The sequence below is a fragment of the Gallus gallus genome, chromosome 2 (assembly GCF_016699485.2).
Source record: "Gallus gallus isolate bGalGal1 chromosome 2, bGalGal1.mat.broiler.GRCg7b, whole genome shotgun sequence".
Classification (NCBI taxonomy): Eukaryota; Metazoa; Chordata; class Aves; order Galliformes; family Phasianidae; genus Gallus; species Gallus gallus.
Genome location: NC_052533.1, coordinates 122,977,134 through 122,988,346, shown reverse-complemented (window position 1 = coordinate 122,988,346; position 11,213 = coordinate 122,977,134).

The window sequence follows — 11,213 nt, the reverse complement described above, 5'->3', positions numbered from 1 at the left end:
ACTCAGTTTGGAAGAGTTTTCACCTGAAACACAACTTGTATAGGCACTTTATCTGAGATATATATCTTGTGGGATATCCCTGAACAGACGGAGAGACTGACTGATGATATCTCTATTTTTTCTGTACTGTCACCTTTACAAGTATTCTACCAATACAGCCCAGTGGATTTTAACACTTTTGTCCACGGAAAGCAAGATATAGAATGTGTACTTGAACAGAATTTCCCATGTGAGCCATCTTTTTTTTCTGGTTATTGGTCTTATCTCATATTTGACTGCAGTGAACATTTGGACTGGACAATAATTCAGCTTGAAAAAAATGTGACTAGCAATCCACTGCTAAGAGGTATATTTTCCTGACAAAAATGTGAGTAGTAAACAATTGCTAAGATATATATTTTTCTGTTCAACACAAATAATTTAAAGGGCTACTATTACACATAGTTTTTTTTTTTTTTTATTATAGTCTTATTGGATTTAAAATTTTATTTCCCAAATGGCCTTTGACTGCGAAGAATCTAAAGGCTTTTGAACTGTTATCTGAGAGTCAGGAACTTCAGTTTTGTGTTGGAGTGTACTAAGTTAAATCCCACATGAAAAATCGGTGTAATTATATCTGAAATTCTCTGATAAAATTCTGTGATTCTTTCTTTTCATGTGCTCCATTTTAGAAACTTTTCTTTTCCATTGCTTTCCCACTTCATCTTTATGCCATGTTTGCCTTCTCCTTACATTTGTACTAGCAGAAATGCTTATGAGACCATGATGATACATGAGTTAATTAGCTGGGGAAAAAAAGGAGAGGGGGAAAAGGACAGGGAAATGGAAGAGGATGAAAGGGAATGTCCTTAACCTTGCTGCCAGTGAAAAATGCATGGATGTATAAACTAAGTCAGAAAGTTCATAAGTTTGCGCTTACCTAGGAATGAGGAACAGCTAGCAAACCCTTCATCCAGCCTTCTTAACACTCAATAAACCATTATTTTTTCTTTTCTTTTGCCTAGCTACAGGTAGGCACATTACTGCTAATTTTCAGCTTAGGTTAAAACTCCACAGAGACCTCTGGTTTTCAGTGCCTGAGCTGGCATTTGACAATTTGTGAGGTGTCAGGTGAGTACTGATGAGGTTGAGAACAAGGTGTTGTTTTGTTAATGTGCCTGGCAGGAAAGCAGAGCCAATTCAAAGCAGAAATAATATGTAATAACCAATGAATGAAGATATATCTCAGAGTTGACGATAGGTATCAGAAGTCTGGAAACAGAAGTTTAAGCTTAATATGAGTTTTTGGCTTTGTGAACAGAAGGAAGGTCATGATTGCTATCTTAGATTTTGAGCTGTTTAGCATACAGTCTAAATGTAGCTACTTGGAGAAGAAACTTTATTTACACAATTCAGGCAGGTGGACTGAATCTGAAATTGCAAGTGAAAATATTAATATATATATATATATATACAGCTTAGATAAACTATGTAAAAATAAAAAGCAAAAAATGACTAAAAGATCCTAAATTCATACCTCTTTCACTATTAGACAAATTGAATCAGAAAATTTAAGAATTTCACAGCTTCTTCTATAGTGATAATCAGATATTCTGTATTTTCATAAGAGCATACCTGGAGACCCAAAACAGCTTCCTTTCACAAGCCAACAAAAATTAAACCAAATAGAATTAAAATAACACAGATAATTTTCTCTACTTTTCCGTAAAATGTGTTAACAATGAGAATTGAGTATTTTCTGTGCAACCATTTTCACTAAGATTTTTTTATGCAGTCAAATATTTTGTTGCCATTTCTGTTCTGTGTCTAAGTCTTGAATCATAGAATTGCTTAGGTTGGAAAAGACCTTAAAGATCATCAAGTCCAACCACAGCCTAACCATACTACCCTAACTCTAACAAAACCTCTGCTAAATCATGTCCCTGAGCACCACATCCAAATGGTTTTTAAATACATTCAGGGATGGGGAAGTGTATTACTTTTGGAAAGCACAGCCAAGTTATGCTCCTTAACAATGACTGATATTTTATGCATTAAACATGTAATCATGTGGTAATTAGGGATGGTGATGTTATATTGAAAGAGTATGATAATGAACTTTGCTTTGAAACACTTGGGTAAACAACCTCTGTGCACAATCTTCTAGCAAATGATTTAAGTATCTCCTCTGTTTAATAGAAGATTGCTGATGGAAGAACATAGGGAAGTATTTGTGCAAGACAGACTTTATCAGAGACAGCAGAGATAATGGACCCAAACTCAGAATTATGTAAATCAAAGATCTTTGCCTGTTTATATCACTGAGCATATCAACATGGAACTAGCCAAAGTAAATTAATAGCTACCATTTCTGTTTAAATAATAAATAAGAAACAAGCACAACTACAGAGTAAAATTATCTGGTTCTCAATTTGTGTGAAAGCAAGTAAATAATAAGTATTGCAGCAACTGTTCAGATGCAGTCAAAACAGCTGGAAAAAAAAACCAAAAACAACAACAACAACAACAAAATTTCTCTGCAATTGACATTCAGTTCCTGCTTGAATGATGGTACTGTGTTTCCATTGAGAGAGAAACATGCTGTTGCAGATTGTCTCCTAGTCTTTCCCATCTACTGTGCTTCATTGCGTACTGTAGAAGTATTACTTGGAGAAGTAAATTTTCATCCCTTTAAATGAAATGCCACATGCTCTAGGAATACCCTTGTACTAATACACTCCATCTACTAGTATTTGTCTGCTCTTTGGACCTAGCCAGGATCCAATAAAGCCCTAAATTTAGAAAGATATGGATATGACTGTTCAATCGTTAAAGAACCGGCTGAAGGATCTAGTCCAGAGAGTGATGGCCAATGGCTCCATGTCTGGATGGAGATTGGTGATGAGTGGTGCTCCCCGAGGGTTGGTGTTGGGGCCAATACTCTTTAATACCTTCATCAGTTACATCAACAGTGGGGTCTAGTGCACCCTCAGCAAGTTTGCTGATGACACCAAGCTGTGGGGTGCGGCCGACACACCAGAGGAACAGGATGCCATCCAGAGGGACCTAGACGGGCTTGAAAAGCCCTGGAAAACCTCATGAGGTTCAGGAAATCCAGAATGCAAGATCTTATACCTGGATTGAGGCAACATCCACTACCACTACAAGTTGGGAGATGAAAGGATTGAGAGCTGTGGGTGTGTGGGTGTGTGGGAAGCTGGACATAAGCCAGCAATGTGTCCTCCCAGCCCAGAAAGCCAACTGTATCCTGGTCTGCACCAAAAGAAGTGTGGCCAGTAGGTCAAGGGAGGTGACCCTGCCCCTCTACTCTGCGCTGGTGAGGCCTCACCTGGAGTACTGCATCCAGATGTGGAGTCCTCACTACAGGAGTGACATAGACCTGTTAGACTACATCCAGAGGAGGGCCACAAAAAATGAACCAAGAGATGGAGCACTTCTCCTACTAGGACAGGCTTAGAGAGATAAGGCTGTTCAGCCTGGAGAAGAGAAGACTCCAAGGTGATCTGGTCTTTCAACCTGATCTAGCTGTGCATGTCTCTGTTCGTTGCAGAGGAGCTGGACTAGATGACCTTTAAATGTCCCTTCTAATTCTAAGGATTCTAATGTAGATGTTGAGTTTCCAGCTCGTTCACTGTGCACACTGGGTTGCATTACACGCTCTCTTATACTTAGCCGTAGTAAGATACAGTAACACATTTCCTGAAACAGTTAAGATGCTGCTGTACTAATTAACTACACTCTCCAAAACTCACACCATTCTACAGCTACTGATTCTGCAAGTTATTAGAGTAACAAAACTGTTTAGAAAATCTCAGCACTGGCCGGGATAGGAATCTTCATCTATCTTTGTTATATGTATCAGGTTCTTTTGATGCCAGGTGACATCTTTGTGTATAATCTATTTCTAGGCTTAACCTTTACAAAGCAGTTTTAAGTCGGTAGGGTAACAAGGACACGTTTTCTTAAAATGTTTGTACAATTGTTTCTAAGTAGCATTCTTTGTAGTGGTAATTAAATGAGACAGCAGCTCATTACATATTCATGATTCCAGAAACTGAAAATGTCAGTATTGTCCGTGTTCTTTCAATGCTATGAAAGAAGCAGAATGAGCTGCTTTTCAATTACTGTTCTAATTATTCCCATATTCCGTTTGCTATCTGATCAGAAATAATGCTCAAATAACGACTAAGATCAACAAGTAGTATACAACATTTTCAGAGAAACTAAAGGCTCTGTTTTCAATAATGTGTTCACAGTGAGCTGCTAAAATCACATTCAGTATAAAGGTACCGAAATGAATTATTTGATTGGGGAAGTAAAACTGGAGAACCAAATAAATAATGACTTGTTCTACTTTCTACTTTCTTTCCATTCTCTTGTTGAAAGCAGGTAAAATTTAAACCAACAACAATTTAAAAATCCACCTTTATTTCATTTGAAAGATTTGCCTTCTAAAATGGTTAATATTTTTTCTTATATTTCCTGAAGTTCATATTAATTTCGTTTGAAAGTATAAAAAATACTTCAAGTATGTACAAATATTAAAATTAATTTCAAAATGATTTGTCTCAATTGGTCTGAATTGAATCACAGAATCAGAGAATTGCAGGAGTTGGGAGGGATCTCAAGAGATCATTGAGTCCAACCTCCTGCTAAAGCAGGTACCCTACAATAGGTCACACAGGTAAACTGATCTAAATTTAAATTACATTTTTAAATATCTTTAAAATCAAGTAACTTTTTTTGCAGAACAGTTAAAAATCTTTTTTCAGAAATGGTAGCACTTCTGAAGTAAATTATGAAGATGTAGAAGGAATTTGTTACAAATAACACTGAATCAAGCCAAAATCAAAAACACTTTAAAAATATTTCTGGAAAATCAATCCTGAAATAAAAAGTCTTTCTTCTCACTCACAATGTCAGGAGCATTATTACATACTACAGTTAATTCCCTGTGTTTTCTGATTTACTGTCAGGAAGGCAGGCAGCTGGAAATTGGCTGCACGATTTTTTGTGCTGTGGGATTATGCTCTAGTTTCTGTAGCAGCTCAGGGATGTCCCTTGTATCATACACTGATATCCCACATGCAGTGCCATCAGTTCAGATGGGTGCAGCAAATGTATTTCTTCCCTGAAGCACCAGTCCCACTGTGCCTTCACAGATGGGCCGTACAAGATGTTGCCAGGCTGGCCAGAAATGTGAAATGAATATTACATTTTTAGGGAAACAGACATAACCCACTTTTGTAACTACCCTTCACTGACTTCTAGAGGTCCTTGCTCTCTACTTCAGAACTTCTACCCAATTCTCAGAAAACATTGCAAATTGCACAGAGAAACATGTTTAGAGTTTTACTTATATGAATTAACCAAACCATTTTTGACATCTTCCAGAAAAGTTGTTCACTCTTCTGTATGTTTATTTTTTCCATAAAATGACCCTTAATATGCTCATAATATTGTTTCATTTTGGAGTTTTCAAAGATACAAAAGACATTCCTACCTATAAAAGATCTATCTGGGAGCCTTCTCTGACACAGAAGGCTACATCAGCTCTAAAAAAATATCTTAAAAATCACCTCAGAATCTTCTTACTATTCTCTGAAACAAACACACACACACATACTTATAAGGAATTAGAATAAACATCTGGAGTAAGTAAAACTCATCTTTTAATATGAAAATTTGATAGCAATAGCTGAGAGGTTAATTTCACCAATTAAAATGGTAAACAAAAGTATACTTGCTTTCATAATCAAAGCTAAACTGTGACCTAAAAAAAGGCTTTAAACTTTCAGTTACTGACCTGCATTGTAGGCTAAATAGCAAATTGAAAGACACTACTCAGATTTATGGCATCAGTTTTGTTTCATGATATGCTAGGATTTATTTTCTTCTGTCTTTTATTTTCTTGATGTTTAACACTTCCTATGGATACTTAATACACACATAAACCATCTAGTGGGTACTTACCATGTTCTGTTAATCTCACAGACATTTAGATAAAATACCTAACATCAATGTCACGGTTCAGCTTGGTTTCTGTGACATCCTGAAGGTGGAGTCTATCCATGCAAGTTACTCAGTATTCCAGTACAGCAAATGGAAAGTCCAGTTCTTTCACATAATTTAACTCCTGCAAGCATAGTGAACCAAGATACAATAAACTTTTCCATAAGTGGAGTATGCATGGATGAAAAAGAGTTATGCTTTCTGCTCAGTTTCTCTCACTGAAAGACTGAACCAGAACAAATTCTGATAATTTGGAAGTTTCTTCTAATTTACAATCAAAATTTATGTAAACTACTATCTATTATATAATCTGTTTATATGATCTACAATATAAATTCATATAGTTCTAAATCAAAATTTCTATAGCTCTACTGGCCTATATCAACCTCTCACAGGTATTCAACTCTTTACTATTATGAAATTACTACTTTACATAATTACAAATTACTATTGTCCAACTTTACCCTTTGTTTACATTTCCTCCTCTTCCCACTCTGTTTCTAAAAAGGACTTACATATCTTCTATATACATATCTTTTTTCCCTAATGAATAATGACGAGATTATACCTATATCTGGTCAAGACAGAATCTTCCTCCATTCAAGATTTCAGTCTTTCTTGTATTTAACTACTTTTTCATGTACAGAAATAGATAAATTAAAATGCATCTTAAAGTCTTCTGTCTTCAACAGGACAGCAAAATCCTCTGGTTTCAGTCTCTGTTTCAAGATAGGACAAAGAAGGATTAAAAATGAACCTCCTACGTTTCAGATGAGCTGGATGACCCTAATAACCCACATACCGGCAGCAAATAAGTGAGCACCGTTCACTCACCTCTCTCTCAGTCACAGACTTCTGTGCTAAATGAATCTGAAGGAGTCACATGTGATTTTCTCATGCTTCTGAACAGGCAAGAACCAAAACTAAAGCTCCCTCATTTTCCATAGACTACTCTTCCTTTCTACAAGCAACCTGTGATGAACTCAGCTAAAGCTGATGCTTTCTCAACAACACACAGAAATTCTTATTGTGATATTTCTATTCTCCACTGACATCCTTAAGCAATATGGTATCACTTCTTCAATTCTATTTTTCTATTCAATTTCTATTTTTCAATTTCTTTTTTCTTTCAATTCTATTTTCTATTTAATTTTCTATTGTGTCCACTTTCCTCTCTCTCCTTTTTATTTTAAGCATCATCTACTTTACAAATCTTCAAAGGACAGTGATAGTCAGCTCGACGGAGGCAAAGGTTAATTTCTCCTTTAACCCAGCACCCTGGCTGAGGATCAATTATACCCACCTAGAAAGGAGTGTAAGAACAGGCCTATAGAGCTTCTGATGGAAGCTCAGGGAATTAAAAAACAGAATCTGTAAGTTGGAAAAGAGTCACAAAATCACAGTCACAGAATTACAAAATGGTTGAAGTTGAAAGGGACCTCTGGAGGTCATCAGGTCCTCTGCTGAAGCAAGGACACCTACAGCAGGAATTTCAAAGTAATTATATTCCAGGATGTTTAGGATCTTTTGTCTTATAGGATATAAAATGAAGAAAGTTGAGTTATTTTGGTTTTTTTCCTTTTTATCAGAATTTAATATATACCTTACAGGGTTTGATTGCAAACATAACTGTTTTAGGCTACAATGGTCATATTTGGTGAAATTAATTCAAGCCCAAACAGATCCAGTGCAATCCATATCTTATATTCCACACTATTTGTGTCATTCTCAGGATATATACTATCCAAGATATCCTCTTAAATATTATTCCCCTGGGCTGTGGGCCATACCCATAAAATGACCATACAAAATCCAGTGAATCCATTTAGTTCATGACACCTCTTATAGTGGCCATGCAGGACAAGAAACAGGATGTATTGTATTATTGGGTGTTAACATCAGCTCAGGTTGGGTGACTGTTGCACTTACACTGCTTCTTGCATTGCACTGTACCTGATGGTTCAGATGATTCATGATGTTGCACTGTCTATAATATACAAGCCAAATAAGGAGTTATTTTACAGCAAAGCTCTCCACCTTGGCCTCAGTGTCTTGTCAGAATGCAGAAGCTCAGATAGCTTTCTCTCTCTGCTTTCAGTTGGTCCATTTCCACTGCTGTAGCCACCTCCATAGAACATTTGCAAGAGAGAGTACTGGCTACTTTTCTTATTTGGCAGTCTGTAGGTCCACCTGAATGGCTGTTACTTCTGGTCATGTCTGGACTAGCTCAAGGGCTACCATTCAAACTATCTCTTGTTTAATCAGTTCAAAGATTTGCAAACAAATCTTAGTTCAGGTCACTTGACAGAGAAGACTTAAATACTCAGTTCTGTGTGTTAACCTCATCTAGCAGCTGAGTACCACACGGCTGCTTTTAAGCCTTCATTGGCTGGCTGTGTGGTGCTCAGCTGCCAACTGATGTTAATACACAGCAATGGCTATTTTCAGTCATATTTACCATACATTATTCTGGAAGCAGTGTCATTAATTTTGCTAACAATTAAAGTATTAGAGGCCATAAGAATGAAGATCAAGGAAATGCAATTATAATCTACATTACTTCTTCAGATCTGGAATGGATAGTCTAGAATTATACATAATACAATTGGTTTAAAAAAAAAAATTAGCTATCCTTGTATCAATTACAAAGTATGAAACAAAATTCTTTCTCAGGGATACGTTCATAAAGTCATAGAATCACAGAATGGCCTGGGTTAGAAGGGACCTTAAAGATCACCTAGTTCTAAACCCCATGCCATGAGCAGGGTTGTCAAACAACAGAACAGGCTGACCAGGTTCCCATCCAACCTGGCCTTGAGCGCCTCCAGGGATGAGGTATCTGCAGCTTCTCTGGGTCACCTGTTCCAGTGCCTCACCACCCTCTAAGTAAAGAATGTTCTCTCAATGACAAATCTAAAACCATTCCCCCTTCTCCTATCATTATCTTTCCATGTAGATGATTGAACTCTCTCCTGTTTATAAGCTCCCTTGTAGTACCAGAAGGACGCAATGAGGTCTCCTCGGAGCCTTCTCTTCTTCAAGCTAAACAAGCACAGTTTGTTCTTCTCAACTTTCCTTCATAAGAGAGGTGCTCCAGCCCCTTGGTCATCTCTGTGGCCCTCCTCTGGACCCTCTCCAACAGCTCTGCATCTGTACTGTACTGGGGGCCCTGACTTGAACTCAGTACTCTAGAAAGGGACTCACAAGGGCAGAGTAGAGGGGTACAATCCCCTCCCTCTCTCAGCTGGCCATCCCTCTTTTGTTCCAGCCCAGGACACAGTTGGCCTCCCAGGCTGCAAGAGCACACTGCTGAATCATGTAGAGCTTTTCCTAGTCTGTACAGATATCTGGGATTATGCCTACCTGAATTCAGCAGCTTGTGCTTGGCCTTGTAACTTATAAGATTCACATGGGCCCACTTTTCAAGCTTGTCCAGATCCTTTGGATGGCATCCTTTCATTTTGCTGTATCAACTGCATCACTCAGCTTAGTGTCATCAGCAAATTTGCTGAGGATGCACCCAACCCCACTATTCAGGTCACTGGTAAAGATGTCGAAGAGCATCACTTACAAGGCGGGTTGCTGGGGGATGTCACTCATCACCGGAACCTGAAGAAAGAATCATAGGTGACAACAGAAATAGTGTAGTTCCAGTGTACATCATTAAAGATTTCCATCAGGGTTAGTTCCTTTGCCTATTACTATCATAGGAAAATGTTTCATAAGTCTCCTGCTCAAAGAGGTAGGAAGGTTAAAGAAATAATGTAAAAAGATAGAGATAAAATGTATCAACATTTTTCCAAAATCTGCACTACAGAATGCTTTTTGTTTGTTTATTTAATGGTACACATCAATATAAACAGAATAGATAACATTTGCTGCCCAGATATTTCAAGCTTGCTTTAGCTTGTAATTTCTTGCTTACAGGGTTAGCCTGAACTTATGATGCTTCTTTTCTACTAGATTTTGCCTAATCAGGTGAAAGCTATGGCTACACTTGGTCATATAACTTGCAGTACTACTGTACCACTATAGAATATGCACAGACCCACTGGCAAGAAAACCCATAAAAGCATGCAGTCAGGAATGCTTCCAAAAAATCAATTCTTATCATCATTTAGGAGCAAGACTTTCTAGTTTCATTCTTCATCTAAGAAAAAAAAAAAAAAAAAAAAAAAAGAATTAATGAGCAAGCTATTGTAGTACAACTATGGAAATTATTAGTCCTGAGCCACAAAATACTAGGTGTTGCACATGAAGTGTTGCCAGCAGAGAGGCTATCACAAAAGCAAAGTACAAGGATTTTTTAGGAAAGAATCACAAAACTCATGCATCACTATAGTAAGTCTTCTGGTAGCAATAGCTATTTGAGCCCCGTTTTCTCTAATTAATCACTTTTCTGCTTTGTTTTCTTTGCCTCCTCATCCTCAACAGTAACTCACTAAATGAGAAAGGTACATCTGTGTTTTCTTTTAAATGGCAGTATCTTCCTCAAAAATCTAAGCCATAGACAGCAGGTTCATATTACTCCATAAGAGCACCATCTTACTAACAAGAAGCAATTATGAGAATGAAACAGTTGTCATACTTGTTATCAAGTACATCCATTTATTAAGAAAACCTCATTAAACAGTAATCTAATACAAAACCTCAAGTACAATAATCTAACATCTGCCGTAAAGTAACTTGATTCAAAGTCCTCAAAGATTTAACGGAACGTGTTAGAAGAAAATTTTGTAGACATTACTTATCACTGGAAGCTTAATAGAAATTGATGGTATTCCTCTTTAACAGACTCCGGCTACTGTTGTAAAGCTCATATAGCTTTATTATCTGCAAATAGGAAAATAAATGATCTGTAGATGTTTTTTAGCTTTTCAGATTGTAAAAGACTATAAAAAATACTGAAGAAAAGATGAAAGAAAGTTCTGTAACAAAAGAAAATCCCTAAGGAATGGGAAAATTCAATTTTCTTTTTTTAAAAAGAATGGGATTGAAACAGGATGTTTGGAAAAATCTTCAAACTGAAATTACTTCATAATTTCATAATAATGATCATAAAGTAAGTGTCCTGCACTGATTTTTCACTAATGTAATAGTAGTAAATTTAAATTGATTAAATATGTATAAATAAAATCGTGTTTATTTTTTCAATAAATGAATGTTAGTAAACTGATTTAATATGAGGGCTGCTTCAGAAG